We start from the raw sequence: 11,939 nt of genomic DNA, 5'->3' as shown, positions 1-11,939 counted from the left end.
TGCGCTGGGACTGTGGCCCCTCAAGGCGGCCGGGCAGTGGCGCCGTGGCCCTCGTATGATTAGGGTGCGAAGTATTGATTGTGCATGGCGGTGCGCTGCTCTGAAACGCCCCAGCCCCACACAAGGCGCATAGCTCCGCCGTGGCCTTTCATAACATTAGGGGGCTATCCGTTACTCCCTGGCTGTTGAACGGTCTGCCTACTAAGCTTTGTCCCCGAGGGTGCGGGCGGGCGGGCTTAGGGCGACAATCGCTGGAGCGCCCCGCGCTCGAACTGCTGCGCTCCCCAAAGGGCCTAACGCGCCCTGCTCGTCCTGCATTACCCCTATCCACATATTTGAACTCCGCCACGGAAAAGTGCGCCATTTCGAGTGCGATGGGCCGCGCGGTGCACGGGCCGTTTAGACCCGTTTGCTCACGGCACGGCCCCACCACCCTCATGTGCGAGGGTGCGCGCGCGTGTGTGCGTGTGTGTGTGCGTGTGTGTGTTAGGCCCGCTGCTGTGGTTTTGCAGTGCATAGGGCCCCTCCTCCCCACGTCCCCACACATCGCCGCACCCCGCCACACTCCCCGTCTTTGCTCTACTCATTTACCGTAAACGCCCCTCACTTCATATCCGGTGGTGTTGTTCGCCGTCCTCCAGCGTGCTCGCCCGTCCTGGCGGCCCCTCTCCCTGTCCTCCTCTCTCCCCGCCCTTCCGCCACCGCTTTGCTCGCACCCCTTGTCACTACTTATGATTGCACTTTTTTCCCTGCGCTGCGGAAGGCCTGCTGTGGTCCACTGCCTCTGATCACGCAGAGCCTGAGCTCCAGCGTAGGCGTGTTGGTAGCTGTGGTGCTGTGGCGCTGCGTAGCGGCTGACTTGTGGCAGCAACTCAGCGCCCGCACCCTAACGTTGTGTGTGTATGCGTGTGTGTCGGTGTGTGTGCCTCAACGGACGGCGACGTTGAATGAGGCCGTAAAGGTGGCTTTGAGATGCCGAATGCCCGTGGTCCTCCCCCTCTCTTCCTCTCAACCCTCTTCCCTCCAATAAGTTTGCTTTGAGGCGTCCATGTCTCTCGCGGACGCGTCGAATACATTGGTGTCGCTGGCATCAGAATTTCCAGATCTTCGGCTCTCTGAGGACTGTCGCCATGGTCTCCGCTGCGCTGTATGCTCCGCTGTGAGCCAGTAAGCGCATGCGGGGACCCTCGTGTGACGTGACCGAGCTACCAGGGAAGATGGTGATGTCGAAGCGAGGCGAGTCACCATGTGTAGCCTGAGGCATGATGAGAGAGGGACGGGGAGGGAGAGAGAGCGAGAGTAAGAGAGAGATGGGAGGAAGGGGAGAGCGGTACGGACCAAAGAAGGAATGCGTGGGGTGAACAGAAATTCGCGAGGGACAGAAGTCACGTATGGCAATGTGGTACGGTGTGTGTGCAGAGGGGTTGGTCGCGGGCGGTGGGTGGTGAGGGTTGTGGTTCTGGTGATAATAGTGACGAGGCTGATAGCTCCTTTGAATCCTGGTGCTTTTGTTTTCGGTACTACTTCTCTGGTACGCGGTTGGTTAATTGCATTTCTGCCGTGGGCGGCGCTGTCGGCCCCCGCGGCAGATTTATTCGTCCGAGTGTACGATTACCCGCCGGCATGCACTTCCCCTCCGCACATCAAGGTGCGGCGCTTACTTGCACGGGGCAGGTCAGGTGGCAGGGTGGGGCGGGGTGATGGGGGGAAGGCATTTGTCTGACCTGTCTCCTCTCGGCATGATAATAAGGGGCTCGCAGACCTCGCGCGGCGGCCAGGGTTGCAGCAGTGTACTGACCGTCCGCTGGCCGTCGCTCGACCGTATCCCAGCCTACCTTGAAGTTTCGACAACATCCTGTTGTAGCAGCCTGGCTGCCGTCCAGCGACCCCCGGGGGCTCCACCACGGTGATGACGGTCGTCATCCTGATGGGGATGGCCGAGATTAGGCGAGGGGCGTAACTCAGCCTCAAACTATTCGGCCCGGCTGAGCGCGGCGCGGCGAGTCATATCGCGTCACGAGTTATGGATGAGGCGAAGAGTTTGGTGTAATCGCTGAGCCGCTGTGCCCGGGGCCCTTCCGGACCCCCCGCCCCGCCCACCCCCCAACCACGCCCTAGCTTGTCCTGGATGTGCGCCGTCTCCCGCTCTCCGCCTCCCTCTGTATATGCTCAGTCCTTATGAAAAGAAGCCCACACTCTCTTTCACATATACGTACGCATACACACGGTCCCCCAGTGGGTGAGAGTGTCTCTGTCCCTCGAACATTATGCGCGAGCGTGTTAAATATTCCATACAGCCGTACCCAAAGCCAGCCATTACTCCATTTGCAATATTATCTTTGCGTCGAGTGTGCCCCACTTTCATCCCACCGTACTTCTGCTGCCCGGGGCCCCCTCCCCCTACGGCTTAAGATAAGGAACGCTCCGCCACTACGAGGTGCCTCCGCGTGTTAAATTGAAAATGTGTGTGTGTGGGAGGGGGAGGGGGCTAGCGCCCGGCCGAGAGTGTAGTCTTTCTCGTTAGTAAGTCGCAAAGGCCGGACTAGCCCGCCCGAGTCCTCTCCTCGGACTTTAAAGCCGCTGGCCCCACAAATTACCCGACTTACCTCACCTCCAACTTTAAAGCCCCCTCCCCTCGCGCCCTAATGCAACAGCCTCTCTCCCGCATGCAAAAACAAACGCAAAGAGATTCTGTTGCTTCTTTTCCTTTAAAGCAGTTACCAGCGATGTGCCACATCCTCGTCCCCTATCTATGTCTTCCGGGTACCCTCTCACCCCCTTCTAACTGCATCCCGCCTCTCTCGCTCCCACTGGGCTGGTACCGGTGATGCATGAAGTTAGTAAGTAATCGATCCTTCACCGCCCTCCCCGCGCCACCCCTGCCTCGGGGCGGTTGCCGCCCCACCCCTCCGGCCCACCCCCGCAACGCCCCGTCTCTGCTGGGTGGCAGAGCAGGCAGAGCTGCTGCGCTGGATAGCGATACTCCGCGCTGCAGGACCGTACTGTTCTGGGGGGGCGTCTTGTTGTCCGTTAGAGAGAAAGGGTATTGATGGCTGCCGAGCACCAGACCCGTAAAGTGCCCTCCGATTACATGGACTTATTTTAACTTTGAATGACCCTCATTTTGTTCCTTCCTTGCTGTGTTATTGAAAAAAAAATGAATGTATTACTCATTGCAGTATACAGATTGCACTGTAAAAAAGAATTAGTAATTTTAGTAGCTACTGGGTAGGGACATTCCATGTACAAAGGTTGGGGATTTGCAGTCCATAGGTTGGGAATTACCTACTGGAATGGAAAGTAGCCTTTGCATGCAACTTGCGGAGTGAAACGATCGTTTCTTGCCCACGCAAGTGGATTAACTGACATTATTGACTGCATTGGCTGATGCGATGCACTCTATCCGCAACCCTTGTTAAACTACTATGAGTACACTGTGCTGGCATGCGTGCGGATATGCCTATCGCATAAGCTATTCTCTGACCATCCATAATGGTAATATCGTTTGATCAAGCAGACAACCCGCGCGTCGTGCCCGAAAATTATCGTTGAGCTAATTTGTTATTGTTCATTCGCTTTGCTAACCTTAATCTCCTCAAGCTGACTTTATCTTATGGTGGCAATAGTTGATTCCGCGCGCCTGGAATGCCAGAGCCATGGACCCCCCTTTTGTTTGGGCTGGCAGTCGCCTTAGGAACGGGGCGGGGGTGCAAAGCGTTGCTGTATGGGCCGCCAGGGGGGTCCGGCTAGAGCTGCTCTGCGCACAGCCGCTCAGGCCCTGCCGCCTGCCGTGCCTCGTCCTAAGGGTAACTAGCGGATGACTGGCCGGCCGCCGCTCCCCTACAATCTAGCGCCATTTTTATGGGGTCCCATAGTCCCCTCTGGCCGGCCGCGGTCGGCCGCACACCGGTCATATCAACCCCACGCCGCCTCGCCCCTCATGCACGTCCTTGTCTCGTTCCTTTACTTTCCGCCCAAATCTCGGTCTAAATCCACCATCGTCCTATAGTCTTAATCGTATGTAAAACGAGTACACCACTATACCAATCCCCCGTCAGGAAAACACTGGACTTCGTCGCACTTATGTAAGTGTATGACAAAGCCGACTAGTTTTATTTTGAAGTGCTTTTGGAGACTATGTATGCCGGTGAAACACATTGTACATGTAGTTTTTGGCCTCCTCTAGATGGCCACGGTCAAAGTGAGTGGAATTTTAATTTCCTAATGGACACTGAAAAGAAACCATAGATTGCAGGTATGGAGGTATCTTTTTGGTACCAGACAATTAAGCTCAGAGACAACTTGATTGTTTTTACTTTAAAGTTTGTGCGCATACCATCCCATAATTTTTTCTTGAATCAGAATTGAAAGGACTAGAAATTTTCTCAGGGATTTCTATGTCTATGTAAAAAACAACTATTTTTGATAACCATCTCTCCTCTAATTTTTCTGATTTTTTTTCATGAACCTTCCCCCACCCCCCCTCCTACCCCCCAAAAAATGTGATGAAAAATCTAAACTTAAACTATATTTATATTCAAAAAGTCAATTAGAAAACTTTACACCCCCCTTAATCCATCCTGGGACCTATGATCGATATGAATCATAATCCATTTAATATTGCTTTTTGTAGTCAACATTGCAAACTCGAATAGTAAAGAGTGAAGACCATATCTTGCTACATGTGACATCGCAAAGAAACAAAAAAATATAATGCTATCAAAATGAGCTAATGCATTCGCTAATATGACCATAGATTAGAATATTAGCTCGCCTAGCTAATTTAATTATTAGCGAAGAGCGCTAAAAATAGCCATAGCAACTGTCTATAAAATAAAGCAACTAGCTGTGAAAGCTTATATGATAGCCCTCTTATCTAAGAACAAGCTAAGGTAATATTGTGATCTAAGGCCATACAAGCAAATACATTAGCCAGTTTAGCTGACCCTTCTTTTCCGTGGAAGCTTCTGCTGAGTCCAGCACTCATGCTGACCAGGCTGGTTTCGTGGTACTTTTCACACAGCAAAAAAAATTGTGTAAGGATTCCCATAAGGGTGTTTTTCACTTTAACTTTTTATCATCTACAAGATTGTGAAAGTATGCGGGCAAAACCATTGCAAAAGTGTTATGATAACCTTTTATCACTATTACACCGCAAGTATGAATTTTTCATTGTTCGCTTACCAAACTCCTCCCGTGGTAAAAAGCCTAAAAAGCTATGTCTCAAAGTACAAGAATCGAAAAACACATGTCATCGCCGAAACTTATTAGAATTATGGCAAACCGGATTTCAGTGCACTCTTCTGTGGGTACACAAAGGGAAGGGGAGGGGGGCAAGTTTCCTTAAAACAGGAATGTATTCTTCTGTGGAACCCAAAACTGGCAACTAGCACTCACGCTTTTGTGATTACCAACTTTCTGACAGCTTGCTTTATTTATTTATGTATTTAAACAAGTATTTAATACCGCAATTTATGAAAAACACATTGTGTCTTATCGTTCTTTTACACTGCTAATGCTCTAGAACTAGAAAATTACAAAGTTGAACACAAATCAATTATTTTTGAAATAATATTGTTTATAGTCAAGGTCTTGATAAGGTGGAACGGACGTGCACGTGTTTGGCAAACTAACCTCCGAAATGACAGGGTGGCTGCCAGCTCGCTCTGGGGCTACTGACCGCCCAGCCACTCAGCGGTGCGAAGATTGAAACCCCCTTTAATATTTAGTCCCTAATCCCTGACAGGCTCTCAATAATTCTCCACAACCGCGCTTCGCTCTGCTTCGCTTTGCTTCGCTCTGCTTCGCTCTGCTTCGCTCTCAGCCCCCAACAACAACACCCCTGGCCGGGCGGGGCCGGGTCGGGCCGCCCCCGGGTGACGTCACAGCCACCGCCACGCCTGCGCTCCTACGCCCTGCGCGCCGCCACCGCCCCACCCAGCGGCCCTCCACCCACTGCCCCGCCCCACCGCGCCCCGCTCGGCCCGAGCCCCACTGCCGCCGCTCCGCGCGCTCCGCTCGGCTCACCGCTGCCGTGTCAGCCCAGCCAGTCGTCCAGGCCGCTTCGCGGAGGCTGGGCTGTGCGCTGCACCTGCGCCCCGTGCCGCTCCGCGCACACCGCGCTCCGAGAGCCGCGTAGCGCCGCGCCGCGCACACCGCGCTCAGCCGCGACCGGGCAGGTACCTCTGCGCCACACCGCGCCCCGCTCTGCCACGCCGCAGCATCCAGCAGGTAAAGGTGACTCACACCCTGTGCGTCACGTGCCGCTTGCTGGCGCGGGCGACAGCACTGCGCTGCGTCAGCTGCTGGCTCTGTTTTTATGTTTCGGCCCAGTGTGTGCGAGAAGTTTTTGCGGCTGACAATGGTGGCTGCTACACCACCGCCCCTTCTGCTGTTTAGTTACGTATTGCGTAGTGGCTTGTCTTCTCAAAACATGAATAATATAATTGAATTGCCTAGAAAATTCGCCTGCGCCCGTCGTATTATAGCCGATGACGCCGCAGACTCCGCCCATGCACCGACTGACTGTACGAGTTTACCTAGTAAACACCGCAGACCCGCGAGCCACATGTCAAGCCACAACACAAGTGCGGCAATCGCTGAGTAGACCCGCGTTGTGTATGAAGAAAGTCTCTCTTCTTGGCGAAGAGGGCAACTGCCCCCCCCCCTTTACCCCCGATCTAATAACACGCACTTCACTGCACCTAACCTCCAGTCATTCATGATTGTCAGCGCGAAACAAATGTTAATATGAACGGATTATTGCAAATGTCACATTCCCTGTGAAATACACGTGGCCAGCACCGTCTCGGTACCGCATTTTTTCCCTCTTACGGTGTTAAGAGGGGGGAGGGGGGGCGTTGCCTCTGTGGCGAGGCGGGCGTGACTGCGAAGTGATGAGTCAGCCGCGAGGTCACCAGGCGGCCTGGCTGGGCGGGCACCTGTTAGTGCACCTGACCGCATCGCACCGCTGTTCTTGGAACGTCAAGAACAACGTGACTTTCTTTTCGTGCTAGATGCGAACATGTCGCATTGATTCGCAACGACAGATTGACGAATCTCTGGAACTTATAATTATTTCTGTTAAACGTGGTCATGGTAAAATTAGTTTAATTTAATTGCGATCTAAAGGTGAAATCAAATATAATACACATCAGGGTTAGACGAAGACGAAACATGCGCAGTTTTAGTCCGGCTGACCAGGGGGGGGGGGGGGGCTGTCGGTTTCTTGCTTTCACAGGGATTTTTTACAGCAAATTGTCTACATTTGGACTGTTCTTAATATTAATCAGTAGTAAATGTAAAAAGACGACCCCCCCCCCTTTTCTTCCTCTCACGAAACCCATAAAAATAAATGCATTCTGTTGTGCATCGGACTGCGTCGCATTTCTATTACGGGACCACTACATTGCGGACCAAGAAGCAGCGGCGGAGAGATTTTGGGAGTAGCAAAAGTATTACTATCGCGTGGCTGCTGCTGCATATACTGCGAGCGGCCGTGACGGGACTCGAACCTTGAACCTTTAACTTTATGGTCGGGCTGTGATCGGAATGAGCCGACTGGCAGAGGCGCTGCTTATCGATTGCAAAGGCGCACATCCCCGTACCATGCACACACGCCCGTGGCGGGGGGAACATAGCAGCGACCTGACAGGTGGACCGACAGTTAGTTATCGTGTGTGTGTGTGTGTGTGTGTGTGTGTGTGAGAGAGAGAGAGAGAGAGAGAGAGAGAGCGTGTGCCCCTCCCGACCAGAATAAGTTCCATTGATTTTTCCACAACGCCGTGCGCGTGTGTTTCTATGTATATAGCCAAGGTGAGAATGTTAGCAGCGGGGCAGGAAACACGCCCAAAAACGTAAATAAATGGAAAAGGCTTAAATAGGACAGTCATTCTTTTTCGTACTTCTTGTTTGCTGGAGTGGTAAAGTCACTTCGCAGCTGCCGTGAGTCCCGGTTGATAATACGCAAACGACCCCATAAACTTAGCTCCAGGTAAACACTCTGGAGCGAGAAGTCACTTTATTTCCCCGTTCCAGGCCGCCTTCTGTAGGTCTCCATCGAAACCGTCGCTGGGACAAGGACCCCGGTCTTTTGCCCCCCTGGCGACCCGTGGCCCAAAGTATCGTCCATATTTCTTTTGTCTCCGAAGAAAGTGGAAAAACAGAGGGGTAAGGGGCATGCGAGAGGGTCGGGGGACATGAGACATCAGAATGTGAGCGCCTCACATGCCGCGCGAATCTCATGGGAAACCGACAGTAGTTTTTGTTGACGTTTCTTGTGTTGTGCGGCGCTTCCCCAAGGGTCTCCCCCTTTCTCCTTTTCCTCCCCCGTCCCCACAGAATGCCCTTCGCTTCCCTCTAAAGGCCCCCAAAACCCTAACTGACCCGGCCCGCTTTCCATTTCCCTCATTCTTCCTGTGCCTTAAGATCTTGATCGGGCTCTCATTAGGCAGTGCCGCCTGACCCCGACTTGGTCCCGGCGCGCGTCGGCCGCGTCCGAAAAGCCAAACAAACTTCTTGTCCGCGGTAGGTCCGCAGCCCGGGCCTGGCTCGCGCTATCTCGCGTGATGCCCGAATGGCTTTATCTTGACGGAACACTTTGGCCTCGAGGCGCCGCCGGTCCCGAGACGGTTTCCATGTCTCGGGCCATTAGCGGTCTGCGCCGCGACTTCACACAAACGAATTGAAAAGACGAAATGAGGAAAGGAAGCGAAACACAACGAGGGAAAGACAAGCCGCCGCTAAATCGGCGTTGTTGGAGAACCGAGGAGAATCAAGTTTCGCCGCCACCTCAGACCGGCACGTTGAACTGGCCGCGTCCTGTGCTCCGCGCCCTTTAAGGACTTCACGAGGACACTCTGCGCCCTTTATGGTGCTGCGGTGGCGGGCTTGCGGGTCCAGGAGCGCGGCGATAAAGAATACGCGACTTCTGCAGCCCTACCCCGCTCCGCCCTGCCCCGCCCCTGTCCTTATGAGCGCCTTCAGCGTCCTCCTCGCACCGCAGCGAAACACTTTCAGCCGCGCCAGCGTTTTATTGGGCCTGTTACGGGAAGTCCAGCAGTAGTCACTCTTTCAGCGAAGAGCGAAGGTAATTGCTGAAACGAAAGACGTTCCTCTGCAAAGAAATTACTTACCTCCGTTAACCTATCTGTCCTGTCTCTAAAAACTACGGCTTTTTTATGTTCGATGACGATCAAAACACTTCGGATAGTTCCACTATTAAAACAGATGAACTAATTTTGGTATTATTTGCGTTTTAATGAGGGACATTAACAGCTGCAGCTATTAATATCTTCGGTCAGCGGAAGCGTGTATCAAAATACAAGTCCTATTTACAGAAGGGCACCGTAGCTTCCAAACTGCACAGGGCATGACCCAAAAGCGGACAAAAATAAGGGGTAAAAAAAACTTATTTTTTGCTTTTGTTTATGTAATCTTCAAATTAAGTTTTCTGTGACAAAATATTTTATCCATTTGCCTGTATCTCCTATTATTGTAAATAGGTTTATATGCTATTTCATTTCGCAAATGAACGGAAAATTTTGAACTTCGCATGCAAATTTGTTAAGATGGGTCTCAAATCGAAAAATGAAAGGAGGATGTTAGAAATCTTATAATTGTATTTATAGAGTTTACCGCAATTTAGTGTGTAGACAGTGTGCGAGCAGAGGCAGGACATTCCCGTAAGGCAGCCTTACGTGGAGCGCCATTGTAAGCGTGGCGCGAATAGCGACATATTGGGTTTCTTTTTGTCGCACAGGGGACGCACTTCTCGCACCGAGTCGAGAACCTCCTGCTTGGGCTTCTTTTTTTTTATGTGTGTGTCTATTCCTTCGTCCCTGCAATGCTCCTTGTTTTGTCAACCCAGCTCTCCGACCACGCGACGTCGCGCGCGAGAGAGAAGGAGATGCTCTTCTTGACTTAGTTCGGTCGTACGTGTATGTTTGTACACATGTGAGTGTGTGTGAGAATGAGAGAAAGGGAAAGAGAGAGTGGGAGAGAGAGGGGGAGAGAGAGCGGGTTAGAAGAGAAAGATAAAAAGATAAAGAAAGAAAGAGACAGAGAGAAAGAGGGGGAGGGGGGGGAGTCCTATGTGAAGGGGAAAAGGATAGGGTCAAGTACTGTAATACGTTCTCGCACTAAGGAAACAGGAAGTGGGACGACATGTAGACCTCCCCCTCTTCTCCCCTCTGGCTTTCTAGAAGGGCGGACCGCTGGCCGCTAGGACCTACCGGATGCCATTGGGTGTCGCAAATGGAATCATAACATCATTTCCCTATAAAAAAAACCCAGTGCGGACTCGTCATTCGTCACACACTTGTCGTGTCCCAAAGTGATAGTTTGGACAACGCTTTTGAGTGTGGGAGTGAACGTTGTTGTTTTCCGTTGAGTGAACGTTGTTGTTGTATATGTTTGTGTGCTTACACTATCCGAGAGAGCGTGGTAGTTTGAAAACATAAAAACTTTCTCTAACGTCATACATGTGCATTATGAACCATTTTATTTGTTTTTATTTGGAATAAGATGGATGTATACGTTGCACTACGTTTTTCTTTGACATGCCATTTTAACACCTTTATACGCGTAATCATGAAAAATTTGTTTATTATTTGCGTATTGTAAAAACATAAGGTGAAGGTGTATCATACCTTACCCAAAAATACGCAAGAAAAGCATCTGTAATGACACATAAATTGCCCGTCGGCAACGTTCAACGTTATAACTATTTGGTGGTAACAGACGTTTTGTTAGGATTAGGATAGGAATAATTTCTTTATTTGTTCCAGTAGCTTATTAGCAATGCTTTGTATGTAACCACGAAGCATTTACTTTGCAATTTTTACAAAGCTATTGGTTTTGCAATGTTTGCGAAGCAATGCCAGAAATGATTAACGTGAACGTGTTGCAAAGCACCGCTTTGTAATTGCTTTGCAGGAATCTAACAGTGCCGCAGATACCTATCAGCGAATATATTATCTGTAAGGCTGAAACTTTTCCTCCGTTGAGTTGTGCATATAGTAGCGAATTATATCTGAACAAAACTTTGCAAGCCACCGTGTTCAGTGTTTTGTATTTTTAAACTCACGAAAATCTTTATCACTGAACGAGAATGCGAGCGATTGTTCGCACTGATCCTTATGCTTAAACATATCGATTCTTGTAGCTTTGCAGTCATCATTCCATCGGTTTATAACGTTTGTCATCTCCAAGACAAGGGGTGTGTTACATTTTTTCAAATTTTTGATTACGCTTACTTTTTTTATTTATGATTAAATATCATTTAGATGATTAAGGTCAACCAATGGCGTAGGAGACGGGGGGGGCGGTGGGGCCCGTGCCCCCCCAGGTTTTGAGCTGGGGGGGCCTTGCCCCCCCAGAATTTTTGAAACACACGATCAAGGAAATGCACCCTAAATTGCAATGGACTTTTTTTGTCCACAGCAAGATGCGTTTTTAAGCACATCTTGACAGGGTGCATTTTTATATCTTGCAAATGACAAATTTGCATCATATTCGTGGACAATTTTTTTATTTTTGTCCACCGATAAGAATGCAAATTTGTCATTTGCAAGGTGTGAAAATGCATCCTGTCAAGATGTGCTTAAAAACGCATCTTGCTGTGGACAAAAAAAGACCATTGGAATTTAGTGTGTGGGTTTAGGGACGCCGCTCAGACCGCAGGCCACGCCACGCAAAGCGCCACGCATACCAATTTTAGTGTCCTCTTAATTACATAACCCTAATGCGCTTAATCACTTTTTAAATAACCTATACCCTCCGCCTGTTGGGTAGGCAACCCACAACACATGCCCCCCCCAGCTTTTTGGACCTTCCTACGCGCCTGTTTCCTCCGCGGCCGCGGGAGCATGCTCTACCAATAACCTCTGAGATGAATTTAATCTTGTTGTAGGTGCCGTCCTCCCAAACGGCCGGCCCCA

The 11,939-nt window shown here is 50.8% G+C and overlaps 1 protein-coding gene across 2 annotated transcripts in view; it reads left to right on the top strand.

Moving 5' to 3' along the window:
- LOC113205759 (uncharacterized) overlaps positions 1-11,939 on the top strand; it is a 133,571-nt gene that overhangs the window by 47,595 nt on the left and 74,037 nt on the right. The window lies entirely within an intron of this gene.

Source organism: Frankliniella occidentalis, unplaced genomic scaffold, assembly GCF_000697945.3.
Source record: "Frankliniella occidentalis isolate FOCC.00 unplaced genomic scaffold, Focc_3.1 Scaffold26, whole genome shotgun sequence".
In the NCBI taxonomy this organism is placed as follows: domain Eukaryota; kingdom Metazoa; phylum Arthropoda; class Insecta; order Thysanoptera; family Thripidae; genus Frankliniella; species Frankliniella occidentalis.
This window is presented reverse-complemented; position numbering and strand designations above follow the sequence as displayed.